Source organism: Pinus tabuliformis, chromosome 4_1 (assembly GCF_031772625.1).
Source record: "Pinus tabuliformis cultivar Carrire ecotype Pingquan chromosome 4_1, CPIR1, whole genome shotgun sequence".
NCBI lineage: Eukaryota > Viridiplantae > Streptophyta > Pinopsida > Pinales > Pinaceae > Pinus > Pinus tabuliformis.
Genome location: NC_142303.1, coordinates 981,579,590 through 981,607,217, shown reverse-complemented (window position 1 = coordinate 981,607,217; position 27,628 = coordinate 981,579,590).

Genomic DNA, 27,628 nt, shown 5'->3' with positions numbered 1-27,628 from the left:
TGTATCTCTGCAATTTTGGCAAAGGAAGAAAGACCAGGGTTTTGCAGTCCTTTTTGGGATTCTTGTGGTTACATGTATTGATGGTGTGTTTCTCTTTGTACTTGTAAGTTTGTTATGTGATTCATCTTCTTACTTTTCCTTCTGCAAATTAGGCAAATGAAGTGTTAAAGTAGAATTCATGATTGCCATGCTCTGCTTTAAAGTTTGCTTAATATTTATGTTTTCATCCGTTTAAAGAGAACTCTTGAAGATTGCTTACTCTCCTTAGCTTCTCACCGGTCATTCCTACCCATTCACTTAATTTAAAGGCATCAATACAGTCTCCTACCTTGCCCCAAAGAATCCCCTGCAAAAACTGTGGCCAATTCCCGCACCCAAAATTGCCTTTCCCCGATTTTCCACCAAAATCCAAAAAAATCCCAAAACAAACTCTTTTTATCAGTTTACTAGCCTAAAATCAGTGTTTCCTTATTGGTTATCTCGCCCTTTGAAGATCTTTACCGAGATAGATCGGAGAGAGCCCTCTCCTGCCCCGTAGGGCTAGCTATGAGGCTAAGTGGTTTGATGTTGCCTTGAAGTTTGCCTTTCTCAGCCTGAGGTGAAATTTCAAGCGCTAACAGTCCTAGTGTCATTGCATGTGAAAGGATGATTTTAAATTCCTACAATACTAATTCACCCCCTCTTAGTATTGTCCTAGTTTCTAAGAATTTAATAAGAGAAGACCAGATTGATCCAGATCAGTTTCATGGCTGGAAGAAATATCAAGGACCATGGAAAAATAGGAAGGATGATTTACCAATAGGGCACCCATGTTCAATGGAATAAACTATGTGTTTTATAAAGTAAGGATGAAGACTTACAGTGAATCACTTGGAGGTGATGCGTGGGATTTTGCGGAAGAAGAATATCAAAATCCTACAATAGCGATTACTAAAGACCAATATATGGAGTTCACATGTAATGCTAAATCCATGAATTCCCTTCTTGTTAGCCTTCCTGAATTAGAACTTGTTAAGTTTATGGATTTCTCAACAACAAAAGTTATTTGGGACTAGATGAGAATTTCAAATGGAAAGCATGTAGCAAAGGATTCATCCTTCAAAGAAGATAAGAAGCCCAAGGAAGAGCATGATGATTCTTATTGTGAATTAGATGAAGAAGAATCCAAGTTTTTGAGGAAGCTCAAAATAGGTTTAGGAAATTATAGAGGTAAGCTACTTTTCAAGTGCTTTAATTGTGGTAAAGTTGGTCATTATGCTTCTAAGTGCCCTGAAAAGAAGAAGAAGAAGGAATATGATTCTAGAGAGAAGTTCATGAAAGTGAGAAAGGAAATAAAGAGGGGTCAAAAGAGAATTCTTTATACCCAAGAATCTAGCTTATTTGAAAGTGAAGGAAGCCAATCCTCAGACAAGGATAGAGATGATGAAAGCACAAAAGAGTTCATGCTTATGGCCATGAATAATATGGAAATAGAAGTCATTAAGTATGATGGTGAATAGGTTGAGGTAGAATTAGAAGGAGAGGTGGTTATTGCACTTTAAGAGATTGAAAGGTTGAGAAAGAAAAATAAATCTGAGAAGGAGTTGATGATCAAAGAAAAAGTTGAAGTTGTGGAACCATTACTCTTGAAAATTGAAGAAGGTAAGAAGATACAAAAGATTTAAACCAACAATCTAGTGAAAAGAGTTAAGAATGTGAAAATCTTGAGAAACAAGTTGTTTTTCTAAGCAAGGAGTTAGAAAAGGGGAAAATATTAAATGAGCTTCTAGAAGCATAGTGAGTCTCCACAAATCGATCTGGTCTTGGATTTGATGTGGAACTCAGCTCAACAACATAATTAAAGGGAAAGAGACCAATTTCCTCTGGTAAGTAGCCAAAGATGGTGACAATGCAACAACAAAGAAAGGGTCAACACATCAACGAAAAGGAAAAGGTAGTGTGCAACAAGAGTCAAGCCAACATCAACAATGCAATAATAAGAGAAAGTTTTCACAACAAAAGAACAATGTTGGAGAGGGAAATCGAAATTGACATGGGTCAGCCTAGCAAAGCTTCAAAATTCTATTTTATTCCAAGTATGCAGACATATTTCTAGGCTATAGGTTTACTTGTACCAACTATGGGCACAAGGTAGCGAACTGTAGGGTGAATTTATCATATAGACAATTCATGTCAAGAAGAAGATATCTGCAAGATCAACAATTCAGATAGAGGATAAGGATACCTAGGTATAATGATTCCTTTTGACCTCTGAATAATCTAATCCAATGTTTTAACTGTCAAAACTTTGGGCATAAAGCAGCTAAGTGTGAATTCAAGAATAAAAGGCTTGATCCAATTATTGAGCATACCAACAAAGAGCCCAAAGTTTGGAAAGAAAAGGAGAATTCAAGATAGTGCAACGTTGTCTTATATGTATAGAATGAAGGGAGTCATGGTATGTGAACAATAGTTGTTCTATACACATTTTAGGAGACAAAGGTAAGTTTTTGACGTGGAAACTAGTTGAGAAATGAAATGTGATCTTTAGTAAAAATGCAATTGGTAAGATTATTGGAAAAGGAGTTGTCAGTATGTCAAATTGAAGAGGTAAAGCCAAAAATTCCTTTTTTTTTATGGTCTCAAGCATAATCTACTCAGCATACCTCAGATGTGTGCCCAAGGCTATGATGCGACTTTCAAGGATAAGAATTGTCAAATCAATTCTGCAGGCACTAGTGAAGTAGTAGTTGAAGTTGTAAGAATGGATAACAATGTATATGCTCTAAAAGAGGAAATATAGAGGTGTTTCTTATCGAAAATTGATGAGAGTTGGATGTGGCACAAGAGATTTGGAGATTTGAATTTTGATTAGATAGTTAGATTGGGAAAAAAGAATGCATTCAAGGATTTACCAAAGTTATCGAAACCTGAAACTACTACTTGCAAGTATTTTCATTTGGGCAAGCAAGATCGAGTACCATTCAAGTCTAAGGAGACCTTAACAACTAAGGATTGCAATAACTTTTTTCATGTATTTCTCATTTTTCGCATAGAAGGGTCCATCAAAAGTTTGCAACATGGGTAATCCTTGGATGAGGAATTAAATTTTACATCCAACAAGCACTCTCGCTCGAAATTTGAGTAAAATCATAGGGAGATAAGTTGAAAATACGACTTGAAAAAATAGTTTTCATTTTTTTTAATCTTTTTACTTATTTTACTCCAAAAAATGGTGAATCAGTCTCCATGGTTGACATCACCATATTGAATCCTATTGGTCCTTATAAAGTTGATTTTTGTTGTATATTTTTGTTTTGAGGCCCATTTTATACCTCAAAATTTCTCTAATGTTAAATAAATGAGGAACAGGACCATTGTGGGACACTAGCAGCCAAAGGTGTCCACTGGTTTTCCATGAAGCATGCTATTACCAATATGAATGTGTTGAGGAATGCACATGCCTTGGTTTTAAAAATTTTTATGCACAGAAACCTTACCAAAGAATGGATTTCTCAAGGGATTGGGAAGTAGAGAAGGGGATGTATGGACTTGGAATGTGAGTGATTGCATGGAAGGGGGATACAGTCGCTCAAGGAATTTTGAAGTATAGAAGTGGATTCCAGAAAATAAAATTGGTTTTCAAAGGGTCATGGGCATGGATGATTGGAATTAGAAGCACATTGGGGGTGTTTGAGGAAGAGATGGGCCGAGAACTATTTGCTGAAGGAACAAGAGCGCAAGGAAAGAAATGCTGGAAGATAGAGTGGAGCAACACTCAAGGAAAAGGCAAGCTAGCAAGCTAAAACCATATACAAAAAAAAAACCAGGAAAAATACAAAGGAGCGACACAAAATGTGGTTGATTCAATGTAAATTTTCATGTCTATTTAGTTGTTGGGCGAGCAACTGTATATGTGAATTTTAATTGTAAATTGAGCTATAATTATAAAGCTCCAAATAGTTATGATAGGATTAAGCATGTTTTTGGATTGTGTTTAGGATTGGAACACTAAGGATGATGTTCCTCCAAGGGGGAGGGGTTTGGGATAATCCCTTTGGTAAAATTACCACTCTTACAAACATTGTAACATTGATACACAAACACACACATAAAAATATAAAAGGTTGAGATATGGGACACAAATTTCAGAGTTTGAGTAGGAGGTTGCTTGGGAGACTAATAAAGCAATGACTACTATTATTCATGGGTTGAGTGACATCCTTAATGGGGTTGAATACATGTATTAATTCAACAAGAGAGAAGGAAAAAATCCATACTCTTCTTGGAAGAAGACACAAGCAAGGAAAAACAAAATTTAAAAGAGAATTCATGTTGAGCACATGCAGGGAGAGTTTAAGGTTGTCGTTGCAACAAATCACAATGGAGGAGACATGGTGGAGACAACGGGGATAGGTGGTAGTGAAATATTTTCCACAAAAAACATTGTCGAACAAGTGAACCACTTGCATTGATAGGTCGTGCATGCCCACAGGAAACCAATAATATTGTTGCAACAAAGAGAGTGTGGGGACTTACATAAGGACACAACTTGTCACAAGGGGCACAAGAGAAGGGATAATAGGGAGATCTCTTGGGAAAGCACATAAAATAGAAAGAGAAGATTCAAAGAGTTTTCAGGCAGGAACTCTTGAGGAAAAAACATGACAGACTATGCATGGTTTGGGAGCATCGAAGAGGGAAGAAGCTCAAGTGTAGCAAGAATAGATTTTTAAATAAGCATGTACGAAAGATCTTCAACTGAGGCTTCAAACTAACAAACTATCAATGGAATTAGAGTATTCGGTTTTGGTTGGAGGGACTGGGGTTTTATATCACCTGATTTTTGGGTGGAGACAAGAGGATCTCTGGATTCCTAGTGGTATTGAAGTTGTTAGAAGCTCCCTTCCTCCAGCTTTGAAATCTGGCTCAAGGGTGACAGCTCCGTGTAAGCTTTGTTACAACTCGTCTAAGGTTAGATGAAGAGTCAAAGTCCCAATCTCAATTTCTGACCATTTGAATTTAATAAGATACGTCGCTTACTTGTATACTTGATGCAATTTAAAGATGAACATTATTGTTGTGTGATGCATCATGTTTTAACACTATTAATGTAGGACTATGTTATTACAGTTTGTTTATGATGAGATTCCTTATGTATATGTGTAATTATCATGATTATAAGGGGCCACGAGGCCTTTGTGTTATGAAAATATGTTCAAGAAGTGCAAAGTTGTTCATATGATTCCATGTGACTATTGAGTGTGGTCGACCAAGCTGTTATAGTGGGCGCATGCCTTGAAGGTTAATCTAGTTGTTGAGAAGAATAGGTCGACGATGGTATAAGAGTGTAATTGTTGCACTGTTGAATTTTTAGTGGAATGAAGCTAAGGAATAAGTCGGTGTTGAGGAATATGACTGTAATGATCCTAAACATGAATGTAAGTGATATACAAAGCATGCAAACAATCTAGCAATTAGAAAAATGAAATATACATTAAGCACCCATGGAAACAAAGGAAATAGAGAACTACTGAGCCATTTTATTACTTCTTTAGGAGCAAAATACAATAGTAAAATAGAATGGTGCACCTGGGCTTGTCTCAGTGGACAAGCTTGACAAAACCCAGGTGAGAAAATGTTGAATTGAAGTCTGCTACAAATGTTGCACCAAATTGAACTGCGCTACCCCAAAAAAATGCTCTATCCACTGACTTTGAAGGGTTGGAATCATTGCTTCCTATGCTCAAAAAATTATGAGATTCAACTCCTTTTTGCTTGGCATAAACCCAAAAAAAGTGACAAAGGAATTAGCCAAATTTTGATCTCAGAATTTTGGCCCAAATTCCCCTTAGCTCCTCTAGTTGCTGGCTGAGTTGGGGCCCCTGTTTTTCCCCTTATATCTACCCAAAAAATTATATAAAATCAGGAGTGTGATCCTTGCCCAAACCCTGAAAAACCTAGAAAGGGTTTCCCTTGGTTCCAACCTTCAAAAATTGACCTTTCACAGCTTGACCCTCCTCCAATTTTGAATTCTGTTGATGTGACTGATTCTTTCAATCTCTGTTCTCCCAACTCCAACAATCCTCCTCAAATGGCCCTCCAAGTGATCTTCTAATTCTCCCAGCCAACTCCAACTCTACAATTCCTTCCTCCGACTCCCACGTGAACCTAGTGGTGTCTCTCTGTGCAAACCTCAGGTAATTGTAAATTGAACTGCTGGGATCCTGCCTCTGTTGGCTCTAGAAACAACAAGAAAGGCTGACCATTTGTTTCTCTCCCAATCATATAACTCCCTCAGCAAATTCTTGATCACTGATAGCTCCAAACTCTCCCTGCGTATTCTCAAGCTATCTAGAAATATGCACTCCATGTTGTGGTTGAATGGTAGTGTTGTAAGCACTCTCAGAACTTCTGAAATACTTATGGAACTACCTCTCTATGGTGGGAATGGATGGTCCCCCCAAGTAGAGGTTGAATTCCCCGCTTGAGATATTCGTGGCTAAACAGTCGGTTGACTCAGCTAAACAACAAAGTGAACAATCAAGTAATTTTGATTGCAAGATGTAAGAATGAATCCAAATGAGAGCTCTCTCCTCCTTTTATCTTTATGGGCCTTCTTTCCTCATGTGGGCCCCTCCATCTAGCACTTCGAATTCCCTCCAAACCATTCAAATGGCCTAGTTCAAATTCCCAAGTGGGTGGCCCCCACCTTCCACTAGCAACCAAATTAAGTCAAATTTCCTCCTAAGTCCCTAAGTTGAGAATTTTGGGTTCTTTCCCTTAGCCAAAATTGTGCAAAAAAGTGTGGAAACACCCTATTACAAATGTTTTTGAGAAGGGACATTAACGTCCTCCCCTCCCAAGTGTTACTTTCCCTCAAGCAACCTCAAAGCTGGGTGCTCCAAAATGTGCTCACCTCCTAGGTGACATCCTCATCCAACAAGTTCCTCCAATGCACCAAAAATCAGTTGTCCTCGAGAAATGACTAAGAAAGCATCCTCTCTAACTGCTGCTCCCCACTATCACTGCAAAATGTGCCAGGGTACCAGATGTGCCATTGGAGTGTGCCTAACCTTTGCATTGTCCTGATATGAGAGAATCCTTCAATACGAGGATCCTAGGCAATCCTATCCAACATGAAGCTCCCCTTGCTCCATTCACTACCCTGTCCAGTGAAAGTACCAGAAGTACCGTGCTCCATCAGTAACTCGCTAAAGTCCAATGGAAGATCTGTATGATCTCCCCCTATAGTAGCCGACGCATCCCTAAAGTTTATTGATCTGTGAAGAGTTTTGATGCCCAAGTTCCTTGTTAGTCCCAGAGTGGTGCCACCATGCTGACGCTACGCTACTTTGACTGTGTCATACTCCCCATCGTGTGCAATCAATATCCTCCTCTCTCGGAACTCGATGTTGGGGTAATGAAAGAGGCGAGACACATCATGCATGGGCATCTCCATGGCACCAAGACCTACCCATCCAAATATAACTCTGAACCTATGCAAAAATAGAGAATGTTTGCCTCCCCATATGATGAAACCCTTTGTGAACCCCCATGTGTCATCCCATGAGCGAATTATATCACCTTCTGCCATGACTCCGCTCATCACAAGTGATCTATTGATCAATTGAATCCCTGCATCCCATAGCCAGACCTGTTGTGGCATAACCCTATCAATGGATGGAATCCCTCTGGCCCTCATCTCTAGTCCCTGTATGTGATCACTATATAGGCTCCATATATCCCAGGCTAATTTGATACATGTTAATCTGCCTTGTGCCTGCCACTGTCTAGTACTGATGATAGCTGGTAGCCATGTGTGCCAAAGAGATACCCCCTGAATGCAACTAAAAGATGGGTATCCGATACTCGTAATCAACTCAGGGTATGTGGACCCCTTTTGTCCTTGCCAACCATCTCCCTTGGGTCTACCATCTTCCCTCTCGATAATGTGCCAATATAATGTCTGGAGGTCGGACACATATTGGAAAGTTGCCTCAATCGTACATGGTATCCTCTGCTCATGCATGGTCCTGACATGCCCTGTGGAAAGAGTGACACGTGTCTTCCTCGTAACTTGCTCCCCAGGCATAGGCTCATTAATGAACGATATGCCACCCTTGTAGATGATTAGCTCATCCCCCAACCTGTGGTTGTCAACTCGTGCACCAACCCAATGCCACCACTGAGAAGTCTCTCTCCTAGAGCATTGAGTGTCATCCCAATATCTCTAGTGAGCTCCCTATCCCCAGCTGCTCGTGCCCACAGTGTCAAAGAAAACAGTTGAGTTGTGTGTCCATGTAAGTGATGTATAAGAGGGACATGCATGTGAGTCCCCATGGATACCATCGAGTATCGCTCATCTGCATCCTTGTCGATACTTGGTGAAGTACACCCAAAGGTATGCTTGGTGTCTCCATTCATAAATCACCTTGGAGGAAACCCTCCAAGACCTCGCTGTGCAACACCATGTGCCCTTGCATCCCATTGTGTATCCCTGTAGTCCTCGACCTGGCACTGTACCCTGTAGCCTATCACTATACACCACTGGATACCCCGTGCTACTGTTGTACCATCATGTACCATCTCATATCTTGCCTGTTTCACTATATCTGGCTCTCCCCACATGTACTCAATGTGAGGTGAGTCACTCAATGCAAACTAACATGTTACATCAAACAACCACGCATCTCCATGCTCCTCTGTAGGCCATTTCTTATCACTGCATACCTATATACAACAATGGATGCTTGGTTCTAAAATTGGGTTTGTATGCATCAGGTCACATCCCTTTTCATAAGATTGTACTCTCTGATGCATGTGTCAACGCATCCACCAATCTGCTAGTAATCCGTCCATGATGTGGGCCACATCTCCCCATCTTCACTGAAAGACCTGAGTGGTCTGACTCCTCGGATGCCAATGGGAATTTCATTATTGTGCCTATCCTTAGTAGCTCCAATGTCCAATATACCAATGAGAGAGCACTGTCTCCATGTAATTCCCTGTTCCGTGGTCTGCCGATGCCACCTCCTCTTAACAGCTCCTGCCATAGTAGGATAATCACCCTATGACTCCATGCACAATCAATATGTCAAGACAACTCATGAAATTGGTCTACTCCCTTTTCAAACCATCTTGTCATTAGTTTTTTCCCGGGCTCTGATGGAGATCTGAAAATGTGTGTGCACCCAAACGTCGGATCCATCACGCAGCTACTATTGTCACCTAATGAATCTATAATGTGATGGAAAATGCCACCTGGATCCCAACAATAGTTTGGCCCTCAAGTCCCTATGGTTATCCATGGCCTCTGTTAAAATGTGGCCATGGATGTATCCAACCACCTAGCCTGCTCCATCGGGTACCATCTCAGTCCCTCTCGCCACCCAATCCTAAAGGAGGGATCGAATGTACAATCCCGTGTGGAAGAAACAAGCCCTCCAAGCTGATGCAGTGTCATAATTAGCTCATGTCGCTCAGTCCGGCTAACCTGACCATTCCCTAGGGCATGTCTAGAGAACGTTGCCTCCCTCAATCCAATGCATAAGGGTGGGATAATAACATTGTAGATCTCATCAATGTGCCTTCAAAACAAACTGTGTTGAAATCCCAAGGTGCGGTCTCTATGTTGCCCCTCATCAATGGCTATCCCAAAGGATGGTTGCACATCCTCCTCCGTCATGGATGCAACATGAGCCTCCAACTGCTCCTCCATAGACAATCCAACATGTAATACATGCTCGCTAATCAACTGCAGGTGACTATCATCTGGTAACTCTGGCATAGATCTAGATTCCTATGTACCTATCAGCTCCTCATCAATGGTGGAGATGTCTCTTGGCACCTCATCAACCTGTGGTGCGCTACTATCACCTGAGTACTCAGTCACAACCTTAGATACCTCATTAATGGATACCTCAACAATGGATGGCACCTCCTCAATGGTGGACACCTTTGTGTCTCTTTGCAACTCATCAATGGAAGGCCTTGTGGGTGTGTGCTCTACTTGCTCCCCCAAGGTGTCAGCTAGAGCTATCAAAGGAATCTCCAACAAGGGTGACTCCTGTGTCACACTGGACACATTGACATGCTCCTCATGCTTTAGTGTTCCCAAAATTCCTCCTCCTTAGGCTATTGATTTCTAAAGCCATGTCTCCAATAGCAAAAGCGCCCCCTGTTCTCACCCTCTAATTATCCCTCTCCTGTCTTCTCCTTTTGAGGAGATCTGATGCCTTGATTTTGTCAACTTTCCCCACACAACGTAGATGGTTGCACCCCCCATGGCCTACGCACCACTAATGTCTTTGCTGTAAGGATGAGAATGGATTTGGTCTGACACCTTCCTCAACTAGGCCAATCTCTCATCATTCCAATGGATTCCACCCAATAATTCCTACATGCTAAATCTTCTTTGAGCCATAATTTGTCTATGGTTTAACACGTCACTATGCATACATGCTCAAACCTTTCATGACTTAGATGGCTACCCCACAGCTAGTCAAGATCATGGCTCTGATACCACTGTAACGATCCTAAAAAGTAATGTAAGTGATATACAAAACATGCAAACAATCCAGCAATCAGAAAAACAAAATATACATTAAGAACTAATGGAAACACTAGAAATACAGAACTGTCGAGACATTTTATTACTTCTTCAGGAGAAAAACACAATAGTAAAATATAATGTTACACCTAGGTTTGTCTCAATGGACAAGCTTGACAAAACCCAGGTGAGAAAATGCTAAACTGAAGGCTGCAACAACTGCTGCACCAAATTGAACTGCGCTACCCTAGAAAAATGCTATGGCTGCTAACTTCGAAGGGTTGGAATCATTACTTCATGTGCTCAGAAAATTATGAGATTTTAGCTCCTTGCTCCTTGGCCTAATCCCAGAAAAATTGGCCAAATGTTGACCTCAGAATTTTAGCCCAAATTCCCTTTAGTTCCTCCAATTGTTGGTTGAGTTGGGATCCCTATTTGACCCCTTAGATCTACCCAGAAAATTCTATCAAATTAGGATTCTGATGCTTTCCCAAAACCCAGAAAAACTTTGAAAGGGTTTCCCTTGGTTCCAACCTTCAAAAATTGACCTTTCACAGCTTGAACCTCCCCCAATTTCGAATTTTTTTGTTGTGACTGATCCTATCAATCTATGCTCTCCCAACTACAACAATCCTCCTCAAATGACCCTCCAAGTTATCTCCTACTTCTCCAGGCCAGCTCCAACTCTATAATTCCTTCCTCCAACTCCCACATGAGCTGAGTGGTGGCTCTCTATGCAGGCCCCAGGTAGTGTAAATCGAACTGCTGGGATCCTGTCTATGTTCGCTCCAAAACTCACAAGAAAGGCTGAACCTTTGTTGCTATCCCAATCCTATAACTCTCTCGGAAAATGCTTGATCACTGATAGATCCAAACTCCCCCTTCTTATTCTCCAACTAGCCATAAATACACACTCCCTGTTATGGCTGAATGGTAGTGTTGTACACACTCCCGGGACTCCTGAAATACTTATGGAACTAACTCTCTAGGGCGGGCATAGATGGTCCCCCAAAGTAGATTTTAAATCTCCCACTTGAGAGATTCATGGCTAAACAATCGGTTGACTCAGCTAAACAACATAGCGAACAATCAAGTAATTTTGATTGCAAGGTGTAAGAATGAATCCAAGTGAGAGCTCTCTCCTCCTTTTATCTTTGTGGACCTTCCTTGCCTTATGTGGGCCCCTCCATCCAGCACTTCGAATTCCATCCAAACCATTCAAATGGCCTAGTTAAAATTCCCATGTGGGTGGCTCCCACCTTCCACTAGCAAGCAGATTAAGTCGAATTTCCTCCTAAGTCCCTAAGTCGAAAATGTTGGGTTCTTTCCCTTACCCAAAATTGTGCAAAAATGTGTGGAAACACCTTGTTACAAACGTGTTTGAGAAGGGACATGACACTGACATAACTTCATTCTGGGTTAACCAAAGGGTGCTCAAATTGTACGGTCTAATAAGGCTTGAGTTAAGTTGATAAGTTATGTTGCGTGTATAATTTGAAAGGTGCCATAATTCCATGTTGATGATTTATAGCCAATGTGGCATTCATTGTGGGTGGACCCAGAATGTTGGTACATTAGTTATTTGTGCTATTCGACTGATGAGGTCATGTCTTGGTCATGAATTACGTGTACAAGGTTATCAACATGGCATATAGGTCCTAAAGAGCATGGGACACATTCATGACAAAGGACTCAATTTGTACTTGGCAGTCGAGTGAGTCGACTACTTTGGGGCCATTTCACTTATCTTCTCTAATCAAGGTAAGATGATTGGTTAGTTCATTTTTTTATTTTTGACTAGTTGAGGAAAATCGACTGGCTGGGTATTTTTGATTAATCTAGTCGAGTTGAGCTAAGTTGACTAGCTGGGATTATATTGATTGGTTCTATCTTCTCTAGTCAAGGTAAGTTGACTAGTTTGGGTTGTTCTAGTCTTGCTTATCGAGGCATGTTGACTGGTTTAGGTCATATTGACTGACCCTGCCTAGTTGTATCACATTGAGAGATATGCATGTGACCTTATGTCTGAGTAAGCTCAAGAGAGATAACTCTCTTTTGTATAGTTACATTGGCACAAACATGTTTGTTAACGTAATGAATAATGGCTTTCATGGACTTGGTGCACTAGGAATTGCGGTGGTTGAAGAGATGGAAGGATTTAGGCATGCATAAAGTTAGGAAGCGATCTCAAAAAATATCTAAGTATAAATTCTTGCAAAGTAGGCCGAGAAATTGTTGGTGGGACTTTTGAGGCCGAGGTCAGCTAATTAGCTAGAAAGATGGAACATAAAATGCACTTGTCCTAGCAACTTGAGTAATGGGTGGTCTGACCCTTGTCGATAGGGTCGAGCAAGTGAGCTAAGAAGCGACTTTCTAGGTGAGTTCATGCTGAACCAAAGGAAAGAAACTAAACTAGTTGGGGTGGGACCGACTAGTCGGGGGTCAAGCTAGTCAGGCTTAGTGATGAGTCAGAGCCTGTGGTGTAATCAAGTTGGATTGTCTAGGTCAGGGTTTGGGCTTCAGTTGGGGATGTGATGTGTATTTCACACAATTAGGCTGACCATTAACTATGAAGGAGGAATGTGCTTGTTCCACGTGGACTTGTCCTCAATGGAAGAATAGCGACATAGGTGCCTTGTGAGATGACACTTGGGTGCCACGTGGGAGAAATGATAATGCAAAATAGTTTTACTAGCCACTCTTTAATTGGCCATATCTCTTGATCCATAATTCAGATTGAGGTATATCTTATGTAATTGAAAATGTCTCGATGAGACGAATGCAATGATGTTGTTTATTCTGGGTTTTGAGAAGTTTGAAAAAGATTGAAACTTCATGACCCCATTTCCATAACTAAACATTAGATTTTGGGTCATCAAAGTAACTGTCTCCTTCTACCCTTAGTAAGGGGTATGGACAGTAGGGGGTATGTTACAACAACACCATGCACATACCCCTTTTTTACTATACAATTCCTTAGGGATCCCATCCTCATTAAAGGTTTGATTTTGAATTTGATTAGCCATTAGGATAAGATGTATGAACTTCATATTCATGCAAAAATATATTTTGTAGAATCATAAAATGAATGAAATTCGAACTTCCTAACTCAGGATTTAGAAGGTTGATTACAGGGTATATATACATCTAGATTATGAATGATTTTAACAATTTGTTATCTTTTATTTGTGAATTTGATCTTTTTAAAAAATCTAACATTTAGAATGAGTATACATTGCTTTCTCGAATCTTATTTTAACGTGAATAAATGTTTAATAAATATAAAATTTAAACAATTGCATAGAGTTCTCTAATTTAATATAGTAGAGATATTGAAATGTGATGTTTAAAATTTTGACTAAATCAAATTATATAAAAATCAGCCTAGATCCATCTTAATTCCAAATCTACTTCAGTTAGTTTTCATCTTAAGAAATTTGATCCCTCTCCAGACTTGGTAGATCTGTAGTTAAAATGGATCTAGATTGGTTTAATGATTAATTATAAATATAGTTATTACTATAATTTTTATTTTATTTTATTTTTGCTTGAGTCAAAATGTTTAATATTACAACATCTCTACCATACTAGGATCAAATGTTTACATAATAGCTAAGTTTACTTAGGAATATAAAATATAAATGATTTTTTAAATAAAAGGTGGATCAAGGGAGGGTAAATCTTGGATAAAATATATTATTATAGTATTATATGTTACCCATTATTTATAACCACCCTCGCTTCAATAAAAAGTGGCTAGGGGTGGGGGAAATACTAATTGAAATGTAATATTATTACATTTTGCCTAATATTTCCCATCACCCCCTATCCTAAATATTACATTTTACTCAATATTTTCCCTCACCCCTACTAATTTTATAGTTAAGGTTTTTACTTTTAAACTTCAAATATAAAGAAATATTACAATAAGAAGTGGACCATTTGAGGGGAAATATTGAGTAAAATGTAATATTATTGTAACACCCCAGTGAAAAAGTAAATAGTTAATTTACTTTCACTATAGTAATTGGGTGAACTGTGGGAAATTTAATATTTTACTATTTACCGCAGTTAAATAACGTGGTTTTAATTGTGGGTTGAGAAGGCTAAAACATACAAATGGGCATATATGAATGCATATTTGATTTTATTGAAATTGCATAATGTCTTTTCCTTGTTATGCACCATGATTGGGAAGCAATGTTAGAGAAATATTACCCCAGGTAGTTGGACAGTTATGGGCAAGGTAGTTACCTACCCAAACTCCTCCATTGGAAACAAAGACTTCCAAGAGAATTCCAAGAGGGTATTGTGAACCTAAGGTAGGAGGAGAGGGAAGGGAACAAAAAAGGCCAGTAGATTCTGTGTGGAGCCAGATTGGTGATCTGGGGCTAAGTCTGGTAATGATCAGGTAGCATGAAAGAATCTTATAATATTGTCTAGAAAGCTACCCTGGGTGAAAAGCTAGCTAGGAGGGAAGGTGCAGTGCAAGGAATAACCTCACGATTGGGTGGAGCTTTGCTCTTCCCGATGGTTTGTAGTTTACTGAAAGGAAAAAATCTAGATAAGTATTGTATCTTATTTTTCTTGTTAAATATTGTGTCGTATTAACTCGGTGTTATTTCTAAATTTCTTCTACTTTGTTTAAATTAATATGAGAACATCATCTAAATTAGAATACATTGGATAACAATATCTATAGGAAAACAATATCATGTCTCAAGCATAGAAGAGTTCAGTAAATGAAACTAGATGGTGATTGGAATAGATCGTAATGGTTCTTAAGAATTTATATGTGGAGTTGGTAACTAACTATTACAAAGTCTGAAACAATGATAAGGAAAAACAAAGACTATAGCAGGCACTTAGAATTTCTATCTTGTCACTGCAAATAGTAAAATTTCAACCCTTAGTCTATGCCAAAGAATCAGACTGTGGTTGAGAGTGAGAAACTAAAATCATGCTCATCAGTCTAGACATTCGAAAAACAAAACCAAAACAGGTTCAAGATAATAGTGTAACGGCTTGCAAAGAAAGGGTTAGTTCCAGGTTGTGCTACGGGACTGGTAAACCAAAAAGCAGTCCCTTAACTACTCGGCTGGAAAGGGGAGAATATTGTAATTACACTGAGAAAATAAATATTACACGTCTTATGATGGCCTTAAATAACTAGAAGATAAACATCATTCTAAAGGATGTAAATGAACAAAAGAGAATAACTTGAACACACACACACACACAAACACACACACACACACACATATCACAGAAATTGCAAGTCAACCAGATCGATAACCAAAATGGCCATGGATGTTAAAATCTAATATCTCATAACGAATATCATAGAATAATTTTATATTGGCACCATAAACCAATAAAGACTAACATTCTTCAAACAAATTCTATTAATCATGTCGACACAACCCATAAATTACATAATGATATAATTTAAGCATAGTATAAACATTACAGTCTTCCATAAAGGAACAAAAACAGTAGAGTTGTGAAAGAACACCGACCCCACACGCACACACATAAACACAAGTAGAGTCAAAACCTTAACACATTTCATTACAAAATGGGTAATAGATGTTTTAGAGACAATATTTCAACTGATTGTGTAATAAAACCCCTTTAAATTATAACAGGAACCAACAGTGCTTGGATCGACCATATATTTTATGCCACTGGAAAAATACCCAGAAAAATAAACAAGAAACTAGAGAAGTTAACCCAATTAGTGTTTCATATTGGTTAGATTCCCAAACATGAAGGATTATTAATATTTTCCTTTTAACTGAGAGTCGTATCACAAGACAACACACCTAGAAAAGGAAAAGAGCAGGGTTCGAGCATTAGACAATCCTATTGATCCGAATGGGATCAACATAGCCCCAGTGACAACGTATCCGTGCCACATAGAGAAAAGGGGGTAAAGATGCTTAGCTAATCTGGAACAAATTAAAGAGGCAATATTCGGGTTCTAGGTGGTAATTAGGTTGGTAGGAGAAATTCACCTGAACATTATAACCAACACAAATGAAACCCTAGCTCACATGGTAAAGTTGCAAAAGAGGAATTTTCGTAACAACTTCAATCTTGATGAACTAACAAGAAATAATATTGATTTAGTTAAAATAGAAAAGAAGAAAAATCAACCTATGTCATAGCTCTGAAACTTTGGAAAACCCTCCAACTCTATTGGTGTAGTGAGAAACTATGCCACTACAAAAGGAGAATCATTAGTCAAAAGACTAAAAGCACCTAAAGAAAAAAACAAAAAGTAAAACAAAGGGCAACTGCTAGGACATGGATTAACTTAGGAAATTATTTTACCTGAAGGTTCACTCAAACCCTATAAAGTTGACCATGGTCCTCATAATGATGGTTGGACTCTAGAAATAGGAATGGATACCACATAGTGGAGCTTTATAACACAAATCGTTACTGTATTTACATCCATACACATGGGTACATATAGAAACATCACCACAAATATAAATACCAAAACACATGCCAAATCATATACCAAAACATATATCAAACATACACTAATCAACATATCTAAGCACATATCAAAACATCACATATCATATACCAAACCACCATAAGAAAATACCAAACCACCATATCAAGTTGATTTGCCTCAACTGAAAAATAAGGAAGAATACATAGCCCGCATCTAATCTATCATCTCCCATGTAGCTTCATCGGGCCCAAAGTGCTTCCATTGCACTTTAACATGCTCGATTGATCGGTTCCAGAGCATCAACATCTTTTTCAACAATATACACTGAGGCTCTGGCTGGAATTCTCCATATCGCTCCACCTGCAATAGAGGCCAGTCAATCACATGATCAACATCCTTAACATACTTATTAAGCAAATATACATGGAAAACATCATGGAATTTCATTGTCGGAGGTAATGCAAGTCGATAGGCCATTGGCCCAATCCTCTCAACAATGTTGAAGGGTCCACAAAATCGTGGAGCCATCTTGGCACACGGTCCAATTTGCAAGGAGCTCTTCTTCAGTTTAATGCACAAGTACACTTGTTCCCCAACCTGAAACTCCTTAAAATACCTATTCTTGTTTGCATAAATCTTTTTCCTATCTTGTGTTTCCTTTAGATTATTCTTGATCACCTACATCTCCTATTCCATGTCTACCAACATATATGGTCCAATCAATACTCTGGTAACCGATAACTCCAACTGATGGGAGTGTTACAACTCCAACCCTACAATGCCTCAAAAGGACCCATCCTTAAATACTACTGATACTGTTGTTGTATGCAAACTCTACCAAAGGGAGATACTCTTGCCACTTCCACTTCTGATGCATTACACGCATCCTCAACATGTCCTCCAATATCCTGTTGACCCTCTTTGTCTATCCATCTGTCTGCAGATGATAAGCTATGTTGAAGGCCAACTCTGTGCCCAAACATGGAAATAACGCCTTCCAAAAATTGGAAGTGAACTTCACATCCATGTATGACACAATGTTCTTCGGAACGCCATGTAGTCTAAGAACATCTCTGATGAACACTTGTGCCACATCATTAGTGAGAATGTAGACTTCAACGGAAGGAAGTGTGTAACCTTTGTTAACCTATCCACAATGACCATGATGGAATCATGATGCTTCACTATCTTCAGCAACCCTATGATGAAATCCATGGAAATAACCTCCCATTTCCACTCTGGAATCAAAATTGAATGCAGCACTCCACTTGGATTCTTACACTTTTCTTTTACTCATTGACAATCAAAACATATAGCCACAAACTCTACTACATCCCTCTTCAAATTCGGCCAATAGTAATATATCTTCACTGTTGCCAATGTCTTCTGATAACCTAGGTGACTTGAATATGGTTTTGCATGAAACTCCCTCAAGATCACCTTCTTGAGCTCATTGCTATCTAGTACATATATAATGTCTCAAAACCTGACCAATCCATTTGTTGTAAGACAATAATCCATAACCTATGCATATGCATCTGTACTTGTACCTGTACTTTCACTTGTGCCTGTACCTACACCTATATTTGTACCTGTACATGTACTTGTACTATCACCCTTGATCGAAGTGGATCTTCAGATGCAATGACATGGAAAAGATTAGAATCAAAGTGTTTAGAATGAAGTCGACCCAAGAAAAGATCATAGATCTCATCATCCTGATTCCAATGGCATGAACGACACTTCAATCCGAGTCCGGATGATGAAGTTATCGAGAAAAGAAGGTTGCTATGTTCCTTAAGAAAATGAGGAATTTTCCATTAGAAAGGAAATGCATTGGAAATCGTGCAGAGGGCAGACCTTAAGACCCTCGATCAACGATTGCCAAAATATCGAGTTAGAGGAAGGCCATATGTATATCGGAGATATCGGAACCAGGCAGGGGCCAACTTGCGATTAGGATCGACAATATAAAGTGATCAGATCGGCATCGGCGATCAGAAGACTAGAACCCTCGGCTATTGTATGAGCGGGATGCCGATGCGATCGGCTGATGCTGATATCGATGATTGGTGGTCGGCATTCCCCCATTTACAGGACCTTAGAGACAACGACATGCCGATTGTGATGTCGAGCCTAGGCCTGATAAGGATATATGCTTGATTTAACATTTTTTGAAGTCTGGGACTTAAATATTTGGTTGGATTTTCTAGAGTTTTACAAATATTTATGAATTATCACTTGGAACAATAAAATCTTGTATTGGGGTTTGTTGCACCTGCCGACCCTTCTACTAAAACAACCTCTATTTTATGCCAAAACAACCCTGATTTAAGCGAGATTTGTCAAAACGACCCATTATAAAAGCCCAATAGTTGGAAAAAGCACGAGGGAGAGGAATTTCAGCACGTTGTTTGAGGCAGGAGAGCTTCCAGGTGGCCGATAGTGCATTTTGTCTATTTTGGACAAGTTTGAGATGTTTTTAGCCCCTATCAACACCACAGATGCATTGGTGCTGCCCACTTCTCCATATGAATTTTTCTGTTCTCAGCCACCTTTCAGAATGGAGGTATAAGCCTCTTTTGATGATTAGATGATTGCACCCTCTTCTTTTTATGCCACTTAATATAAAGTCATCCCCATTGATTGAGCAGGGCCCAGAGACGTAGTCCAAGTTGGACGAACTCCGTTATCAAGTCTTTGTGTCTTCCTTCATGCTTTTTATGGTGTCTTCTTCTTCTTTCTTGTGTGCACATTATGATTTCATGTTAAGATGCAATTTTTACATGTGATTCTTTTCATACATCTATAAGTGAAAGATCCCTGGATCAAGTGGTATCAGAGCAGGTCTTTTTGGATGAAAATTTCATGTTTGTATGCTAACAAGAGACAGAATCCGAAGAGGTGAAGGGGAATTAGAGCCTTTTGATCTCGAAGCGGGTCATGCACATCGAAGGAGAAACATGGCAAAAGATGAAGCTCATCTCAAAGAGGAGCACAATTTCCACAAGACTTTCTATTCAATGGCAGAGAATATCAGTTAGTTGGTTTTAAGGCTAGAGAAAGCAAAGGAAAGAAACCCAGAAGGACAAGGTTCAACACATGGGAATGGTGGAGAACAATCTCCTCCTTCTCCTTCTGGGAGTGAAGGTTCTCCTTCCTCTCACCACCATAATCGTAGAAATTCAAAGGATGCATCTAAGAAGCCTTTCTTTAAACTAGATGTTAAATTTGATCTTCCCATGTTTAATGGTGAAAGAAATGCAGAAAAGCTTAATAATTAGATTAGGTAGATTGAGGTCTACTGTAGGATTCAATAGATCGTAGAGGATGAGGCCAAGATTCAGCTGACCTCTCTACGACTGAGCAACACTGCTCTTGTTTGGTGGGAGAGAAAATTGCAGCATAGTAAGAATGTGGGTAACCTCTTTTCCTCATGGCCTGATTTTATTTCTGCGTTAAAGGAAGATTTTTATCCCTTAGGATACAAGAAAAAAGCATTATGAATTGGCAGTATTTAAGGCAAGGTAAAGGTCAGGGTGTTCAGAGTTTTATAGAGGAATTTAGAAAGCAGGCACTGAATTTGGGTATTGCACTTGATACACCTGAAGCTGTAACTAAGTATATTGGCTCATTGCACAATTATATTAGGCATTCATTGTTATTGTTTGAACCAACCACTATTGACTCAACTAGTGTAAAGGCAATTCATATTGAGAACAGGGGCAAAAATGAAAGAGATGATCATTCCAGAAAAACACCATTCAAAACTCCCAATGACAAATCTAAAGCGAAATGGAAGGGAAAGGAGAAGAAAACAGTAGCATCAAAATAGGGGGAGTGACCGTATTGCAATAATTTCAAAAAGGAAGGCCACGATGACGATCACTATTGGAAGAAACACCTAGAAAAGTGTCCAAAGAAGTATGGAGGAAAAGGGAAGCAAAAGACAGTGGAAATAGTGCAGAAAGACCTTGGATCAGATTCAGGAGATGAAGCGTTGATCACAGTAGCAAGAACAAAAGGTACTCTTACACCTCATGTCAATTTTGAATCACATGAAGGCACCAGTTCTATAAATGAGTCCCTTCCTAGTGACCAAAAGAGAATTGAATTGTTTCATATCAGAGTTGTTGTAAATCATACTAAAGTTGAAACTATGTTTGATACTCGGTCCCAAGCAAACTTAATTGCAGAATCCCTAGTAAACAAAATTGGCTTAGAAACAAAACTACACCTGAAACCTTATCCGCTTGGATGGATACATGATAAAGAAAAACTGAATGTAACCAAATAGTGTAAGGTCAAATTTGTAATTGCTTCTAAGCTAGTAGACAAAGTAGAACTGGATGTAATACCACTAGATATCTGTGGCATGGTGTTAGGGACCCCATACCTGTATGACAGAAAGGCGGTCTTCTTTAGTCATGAAAACAAATACCAAATCACAAAAGATGGGATAGAATATATAGTAAGGGCTCATCAAAATAAAATCAATGCCAGCCTTGTAAGCGTTGGACAGATGAAAACACTGGTGAATTCAAGTAAGGGTTGCATGCTTATAGTCGTAAGGGAAAAAGAGGTCAAATTCACTGATGCTTTCCAGGGTTGCGATAAAAAAAATAAACAAGAATTATCTGAATTAATTTCTAACTATGTTGAGCTATTTCAGGAACTGAAGGGATTACCTCCGAAGAGGGAAATCCAACACGAGATCCATTTGCAGCATGACGCTCCTCTGCCAAATATTGGCATGTATAGGATGTCGATTATTGAGATGGAGGAAATCAAGAGACAAGTGCAAGAATTGCTGGACCAAGGGGTCATCAGTTTGAGCACCTCTCCATATGGCTCACTAATTGTCTTAGTGCTAAAGAAAGACTATACATGGAGGATGTGCGTGGATTACCGTGCACTCAACAAAATTACGGTGAAAAATTGCTATCCCCTTCCACGCATAGATGATTTATTAGATCAATTAAAGAATGTTTTTTATTTCACCAAGTTGGATTTGCGCAGTGGTTATCACCAGGTCCAAATCACAAAAAAGGACGTATGGAAAACTGCCTTCAATACCAAACATGGGTTGTTCAAATGGATGGTGATGCCATTCGGACTTTGCAACGCTCCAACCACTTTTATGAGGGTTATGAATGATATATTTCAACTTTTCATTGATGATTTTGTTCTTGTATGTTTAGATGATATACTTGTCTTTAGTAAGAGCTGGGTTGAGCATGTGTGTCATGTAAAGAAATTGCTTGATGTACTGAATGAAAAAAAATAATTATATATATATATATATATATATATATAATAAATAAATAAATAAAATAAAATCTTTGTAAAATTGTCAAATTACCTAGGTCATATTGCTGGTCATGGTCAGTTAAAAATTGATCCCTCTAAAGTTGAAGCAATTTTAAATTGGCCTAAGCCTACTAGTGTAACCGAGGTCCGTAGCTTTTTAGGTGCAGTTCAGTATTGGAGGATATTTATTTCTAATTTATCTATTATTGTAGCACCTTTGCACACATTGACAAGTGAAATAGGTCATCCAATGGGGAGGAAGCCAACAAAAGTCCTTTGAAATATTGAAGGAATAGATCAGCACTGCGACAATCTTAGCCTTACTCGATCTCCAACAGCCATTCGAGATCGAAATTGATGCTAGTAGTTATGCCATGGGAGTTTTACTGATGCAGCAAAAGAAGCCATTTTTTACCATTCTGAGAAGTTTTCTCAAGCTATGATAAAATATCCCACTTATGACAAGGAACTTTATGCCTTGGTGCAGAGTGTGAAAAAGTGGAAACACTACCTAATCGGCAAGGAGACCATCATCCATACAGATCATCAGCCCTTTCAGTACCTTCAGTCACAAACCAAGTTGCAACAATCTTGTCATTTCAGGTGGATGGGTTTCCTTCAACAGTTTCATCTGGAAATAAAGTATAAGAAGGGCACTAGCAACAAGGTGGCTGATATGCTATCTCGCCTCCTATTTTTGCTTATGTTATTTTGCATAATGCTTCATTATCTTTGGAGAGTTATGTTGAACAATATGATAACGATGATGAATTTAAGGAAATTTATGCAAAACTAACCCATGGTTCACAGGTGGACAACTATCACTTGTAGGGGAAATTGTTGTATCACCTTGGTAAATTGTGTATTCCCACAAGGGAAAGAGTACTTGTAATTCGAGAGGCCCACACCACTCTTGTGTCTGGACACTTTGGTGACGAAAAGACTTTATGTCATGTAAAAATATTTTGTTTTTGGCCTCATATGAAAAAAAATATGACTCACTATGTAAAGGGGTGTGTGATGTGTTCTATTTCAAAGCCTTCTAATAGAAAACTTGGGCTCTACACACCAGTCTCTATTCCGAGTCGTCCATGGGAAAGTGTGTCAATTGACTTTGTAGGAGGTTTATCTTTGTCTAAAAAGAGTCACGATCATTTGTATGTTGTCGTTGACTGTTTTAGCAAGATATGTATTCTTATGCCTTGTAAAAAGAAGATTACTGTAGAGTAGACTGCTTGTCTTTTCTTTCAGCATGTTTGGGTCCATTTTGGATTACCCACATCTATTGTCGGATAGGGATTCTCGCTTTCTCGGAGAGTTTTGGACCATTTTGTGGAAGAGGATGGACACCAAATTGAAAAGAAGCACAACATTTCATCCGCAGACTGACAGACAGATAGAGGTTGTAAATCGTACCATGGTACACTTGTAACGAGGCTATTGTGGGAAACATCCCAAGTTCTGGGATGAACATCTCCCCTATGTACAACATTCCTACAACTGAGAAATGCATTCATCTACATAGCGTTCACCGTTTGAGACATGCTTTGGTTACCTGCAAAAGGACCCTTTTGATATGGTCTTTGGAAGGGAAGATGGCTCTAGTGGATGTAATGATAGGGATGAAGCTCAGCAGTTCATTCAGGGAATCCAAGTGATTCACCAAGCAGTACAAGAGCAGTTGGAGAAAATTCAAGCCCATTGAAAGACTCGACATGACGAACACCAAGTTGACCATCAATTCCAAGTGGGCGACAAAATGTGGTTCCACATCAACAAGGACAGGATGAAGGGAGAAGGGAAGAAGTTGCGACTCATCTGGTATGGTCCATTCACCATGTTGGAGAAAATTGGAAACAATGCATTTCATCTTGATTTGCCAGTATATATGCAGATGTACTCAGTAGTGAATTTAGAGAACCTAAAGTTGTATGAACCACCATTGATCATGGACATAGATGAGGTGGGCACAGTTCCTACAGTCAATGATTTTGCACCAGAATATCTCAATGAGTTACTGGAGGACATCATCCTTGACAGAAGGACCAGGACTTCATAGCGAGGAGATGTGGAATACCTTCGAGTGGGTTTTAAGGGAATGCACCCCAACAAGGCCAAATGGCTGGAGAAGGAAAAGGTGAGGGAACAATTCCCTCACTTGCCAATTGACTAGTGAAAGCTTTTGGCGGTCCAAAAGCTCCTCAATGGGGAGGATTGATCCAGGTGGATCTTCAGATACAATGGCATGGAAAATCTCAAAACCAAAGTTCTCAAAATGAAGTCGACCTAGGACCAGAGCATAGATCTCGTCATTTTGATTCCAACGACATGAACGAAACTTGAATCTGAGTCCAGATGATGAAGTTATCGCGAAAAGAAGGTTGCTATGTTCCTTAAGAAAATGAGGAATTTTCCTTTAAAAAGGAAACACATTGGAAATCATGTAGAGGGCGGACCTTAAGACCCCCAATCAATGATTGCCAAAATATCGGGTCAGAGGAACGCCATATATATATATCAGCGATATTGGAACGAGGCAGGGGTTGACTTGCGATTGCAATCGGTGATATAAAGTGATCAGATCGGCATTGGCGATCATAAGACCAGAACCCTGGGCCATTGTATGAGTGGGATGCCAATGCAATCAGATGACGCTGATATCAGTGATTGACAATTGGCGGTTGGCATTCCCCTGTTTACAGGACCTTAGAGATAGTGATATGCCGATTGTGATGTTGGGCCCAGACTCGATAAGGATATATGCCTGATTTAACATTTTTTAAAGTCCAGGACTTAAAGATTTGGTCTGGTTTTTTAGAGTTTACGGATATTTATGAATTATCACTTGGAACGATAAAAGATTATATTAGGGTTTGTTGCACCCATTGACACTTCTACTAAAACGACCTCTATTTTATGCCAGAATAACTCTGATTTAAGCAGGATTTGTCCAAACGACCCATTAGAAAATCCCGATAGTTTGAAAAATCATGAGGGAGAGGAATTTAAGCACATTGTTCGAGGCAAGAGAGCTTCCAGGTGGCTGATAGGGCATTTTTTCTATTTTGGATAAGTCTTAGATGTTTTCAACCCCTCTCAACACCACAGATGCATTAGTGCTACCCACTTCTCCATCTGAATTTTTCTGTTCTTGGCCCCCATTCAGAATGGAGGTATAAGCCTCTTTTGATGTATCAGATGATTGCATTCTCTTCTTTTTATGCCATTTAATATAAAGTACTCCCCATTGATCGAGCAGGGCCCGGATATGTAGTTCGAGTTGGACGAACTCTGTTATCAAGTCTTTGTGTCTTCATGCTTTTTATGGTGTCTTCTTCTTCTTTCTTGTGTGCACATTATGATTCTGTGTTAAGATGCAATTTTTACATGTGATTCTTTTAATACGTCTATAAGCAAAAGATCCCTAGATCAACCCTACTGCAACCTGTGCACAATCTCCATATACCTAACATCTTTTTGTCCTGCCTACAAGATCCTATCATGTAAGTCCATCCCATAAGAGCTCATAACTAAAAAGTGATGTACCTGTACCCATCTACTGAGAGAATTTTCCACCCTATTTTCCTTATCTTTGATGTATTGGATCTCAAAATCAAACTCGTTGATCGTGGCCAACCATCTAGCCTGACTGGCGTTCAGATTTGACTAGTCAAACAAATACCTCAACCCAATGTGATCACTCATAAGCACAAACTACCTACCAAGAAGATAATGCCTCTACATATTCAGTGCATGTATAATCATTGCTAACTTAATATCATGTGTCAATTAGTTCTTCTCATGCTTCTTTAGTTTCTGTGACTCATAACATACCACCTGTCCATCCTACATAAGGACTCCACCAAGCCTTCTCTTGAAAGCATTTGTGCATACCACAAACTCTTTGTCTAGATCCGTAATCTGTAGCACTGGTGCATGTGTCAACAACTGTTTAAGCTACTCAAAGATAGCCTTACACTCCTCTGTCCATTCGAACTTCTTACCTTTCCTTTGCAATGATGTAGTGGAATAAGAAATTTGTGAGAATTTCCTGATGAACCTCCTATAATAGCCTTCCAGACCCATGAAAGATCTCACCTTATCCACATTCTTAGGAGCTACCCATTCCATGATGGCCCTTATCTTCTCTGGATCTACAGGAATGCCTTCCTTGGAGACAACATGTCCCAAGTAGTGCACCTTAGTCTGAAAGAAAATACACTTTCTGAGCTTAGCATACAACTGATGCTCCCTCAACAACCTCAATACTGCTGCTAAATGCTTGGCATGCTCTTACTCATTTTTAAAATATACCAATATACCATCAATAAACACAATAAAAAACTTATCCAAATATGCACGCAACACAATATTCATGAGACGCATGAATGTAGTTTGAGCATTAGTTAAGCCAAATGGAACAACAAAAAACTCATAATGCCCATACCTAGTCCTGAACGCAGTATTGTAAATGCCTTCCTCTTTGATGCGTACCTGATGGTATCTAGATCTCAAGTCAATGTTTGAGAACATTGTTGCTCCCTTCAACTGATCGAACAATTCATCGATCCTCGACAAAGGATATCTATTCTTGATAGTCACTTTGTTCAACTGCCTGTAATCAATGCATAATATGAGGGTACCATCTTTCTTCCTAAAAAACAAGATGGTGCACCCCATGGTGATATGCTTGGCCTAATGTATCCCTTGTCCAACATTTCCTTCAACTGAAACTTTAAATCAACCAACTTAGGTGTGCTGATCCTTTAAGGTGATTTAGATGTTGGAGCCACCCTGCCACTAACTCAATTGAAAAGTATATGTCCTTGTGAGGTGGAAACTCTGTATTTTCCTCAAGGAATACATCCAGAAACTACTGCAACACTGGATATTTGTTCAACACATATGTATCCTCAACCTCCTTACCCTTATCACTAGAAATGTGTATTGCAAATAGCTTGCACCCTTTTCTGCGGCTACGCTTTTCTTGCATAACTATCACCATCCTAACTGATGTGGCTTTCTTCTTACCTTGCGAGACTCTTGGTTCTCCATTTTCATCAACAAACTCAATAGCTTTGTCGTAGCAGTCAACCTTGGTTCTATGTAGATACAACAAATCCATGCCCAACAACATATTGTATGATCCCAATGGTAACACATTCAAATGTGTTGTTGTAGGCATACCATTTAAATCAAATGCGCAAGCTCTTACCCAATGATGAACTCGCTTCTTTGTACCTGTAGCCAACTACACTAACCAAGACTCTGCATGCAATTCCTTATTAAAACCACATTTATCCACCAAGTTAGGACTA